Here is a 3,397-nt window from a genome sequence, read left to right as displayed (position 1 = left end):
GCAGCAAAATTTTCCAAGTCTTGACCGGTCCTCAGTAATAAAAAGGTTGGGGACCACTGATGTAGAAGACATGATTTTGAGGTTCCTTCAGGTCTAGAAGATCTAAAATATCTGATAGTTTTAAGCTGTGTGAAAACAGCAAGTATAGAATAAACAGGCAAACCACTGACACATAGCATCGTGCTGTCTGTTATGCTAGCGGCAACAATTATGCTTATATTCACTCTTAAGATCAAAAGATGAATGAAGGAATACCATTTTGTTTACATATCAGTAGAAGTCACTTGAAATAATATATGTTCAAAATATTTTATTTATATTTGTTTATTTAAATATTTTACTGACTTGTACAGGTTTGTGACTGACATTTACCTCCAGCGTTACAGGCAGGGAGTAAAGAGGTATGGTCATGTGACCTTTCACACTAGATACTATTATGGGGGATTTTTTCTGCCATGGTTTCAGACTGAAAATGTGCTCTTGGATTAAAGCTAAAAAAATTCCCCCATAAACTATAACAACTTCATAGGTTTTGCATTAACTCACATAGATTTTTGTCCATAATGAAAGAAAAAAAAAAACAAGCAAGAGTTTTTCTTTTAATATTGTCATTATTCAAGGACATAAAATAAGGTATAATTCAACTTTGAAATCTTTCACTGACAACTACAGCTAAGATGGACATTCACTGACAACAAACTGAGAACCTGACAATCTGTCTATTTATCATAAATTAAGCTAAACAATGGGTAGGCTAATTGTTTAAATCTAAGGAGGTAGCAACAACTGATTTTAAGGAGTTTAACTAACTGGCTAGGCAAAGGGTCAATATTAGGACATAAAAACTAACTCATTTGACTTTAGTAATAGTACTGTCCTAAGGGTACAACACATTAATGAAATTCTAAAAAGACAGTGGAGTGAATTTTTTCCATTGAAACCAGAATTAAGCTGTGCCTTTCACTGAGAGTAGCCTGGGTTAAAAACTTCCTCTTGCTAGCAAGTTTAGCTTTGGCATTAACACTATAACTAGTTAATGAACAAATAGTTAAATATTTCAAATCTGTGCTAAGATGGCAATTGGTTCATAGGTAAGGGGCTCAACTAGCTAGCAAATTTATCTTTAGCATTAGTGCCGTTGCTAAGCTAGCTAAACTTCTAATCAAATCCACAATTTTTAATGTTTTGATGACAACTTCTAAATTTTACTTTCTCTCTGTTAGCCAATATATTAATTCATAAAATATATGAATGTCTACCCCTGTTGGACACGTGACAAGAAAATGTTTAGGCAAAAATTTACTTAATGTTCAGATGTAATGTCACATGTACACACTAATAATCTGGAGTAACACAAATAATTCTAACGTCTAATATTGGTATATTCCAAAATTCCCCTTCATATTGCATATCCCAGGTGAAAAAAATGATTTAGTATATTTCAAACATACTTACATTTGTGTACGTACATATTAAGCATACTAAGTATTAAGTGTACTACATATATAAATACGAAGTATACTAACAACATGCTTGTACCAATTTTGATATCATATCTTTAAACACTTAAATATAACTGTACCAAAATACACTTTTAAGAAATATAATAAAAGTATACTTTAAGCAAACAAAATATGTATTTGCGCAAGTGTACCAATGAAACAATGTGCTTTTAAACATATTTTGTGCATATTTTAAAATATATGTTCAAAATAGAATTTTTTTAAAAATTCACTTAAAGCTTACTTTAAAAGTAAGCTATATAGTGAAATATACTGAAATTTCAGTATGTTTTAAATTACATCTGAGTGCATACATTAGGCTAATGAAGTATGCCTTTTTAGGTGCCTTCATAATCTTTTACTATTTCATTTAAATGGCAAAGAATACAATAAAATTAACAATCCTTATAGTGGGAACTTGATGTATCCTCAGGGCCGGCCAAAGGCATAAACAAACTAAGCAGCCGCTTAAGGCCCCAGTAATAATAGTAATAATTTCTATGTCATTATAATATGAAAAACACACAATTTCACTGTGAAGGGATTTGTTTTTACAATAAAATATATTTGATAATGTATGAAGAAATTATTTTATTGATAAAAATAAAAAAAATAAATTGCTCTTGGCGGCTCCTGGTGGTGGCGGTAGGTACCGCACTCTTCGCCAGTAACATGACCTGCCGTGCAATAAGTAGTACGCATTGCACGGCAGCTTGTTTTGCTTACTCACTGTTTTACTTACTCAGAAGTTAAGTAAGCAAAACAATGTCTCATAAAATGACTTATCCTTCAGGGAGGGAGAAAAGAAAGAGGAAGAACATAAAAAAAACCAAGATAAAGGTTTGTTTTAATGTGCCTTGGTAATGTAATGTAAAAGATTTGAAAAGCTGCTAATAAAAATTTAACTTGAACGGTCGAGTTCAACAGCCAAACANCCCCAACCCCCGGTCCGTGGACCGGTACCGGTCCGTGGACCAATTGGTACCGGGCCGCGCAAGAAATAATTAAATATTTCCGTTTTATGTATTATTTGAGTCTGGAGGGTCTTTTATTTTGAAAATTCTTTAATCGGATTCTCTCAGTTACTTGCGCGCCAACACTGAGCCCACAAGCAGCAAAAAGAGTAAGAAACGGATCAGGTGTCTTTGGAAAGTTTCTTAGCAAAGGGGAAAAGGCCTAGAGAAGAGACAGGAGGATGGATTTATCCCGGACAGGTAGGTGAGTCAAACATTACAAGTCGCTCTGTGTAACATGCGGCGACCGGCTGCTAATGGCTTCAAACTGCTTCGCCAAGCAGGCTGTGGATATAAGCAACACTTCGGGTGTTATTGTCTCTCATCACTCCCAGATGGGTCCGTCTCGTTGCAGAGAAACAAGCTCAGGGCTCCAGTTAGTTTTTATTGTGAGTTAAAATTTTCACGAAAGTAAAATGTTCTCTTTATGGCGCATCTGTATCTTATTTTGAATGGATATGTAAACGTTACCATAGCAACCAGAGTCAGAGAGCGTTTAGGCAGTGGCGAGAGGAGATGAGTAGAGCTTGTGAGTCTTAAGTCTGGTTTACAGCGGCATGATTTAAGGATTGTCGGCCGATTCTCCAAACCTCTGTGACCACAGAGCTGATAAAAGTACAACAGGTTCGATCGGGTTCGTGTCTCCAGCCACATGACAGGAGCAACATGAACCGATTCCAGTCACGAACATCGCGATTCCAGAAGAAATCCACAAAACTCCCAACCTAGCATACGGGAATTTAGAATAACCAAACACGGATGACGATGTAGAAGCAATAGTGACAGTTTGTGGAGTCATTTTAAGAGATAAAAGACGTAACAAAAAGAAAAGGCGGTGGATAAAAGATGACGGGAGCAGCCGCTCTATTTGCTGCACTATGA

This window comes from Poecilia latipinna, unplaced genomic scaffold (assembly GCF_001443285.1).
Source record: "Poecilia latipinna isolate Pla-1442-1.1 unplaced genomic scaffold, P_latipinna-1.0 Scaffold913, whole genome shotgun sequence".
Lineage (NCBI taxonomy): Eukaryota > Metazoa > Chordata > Actinopteri > Cyprinodontiformes > Poeciliidae > Poecilia > Poecilia latipinna.
The sequence above is the reverse complement of the archived record's forward strand: the minus strand, read 5'-3'. Positions refer to the sequence as shown.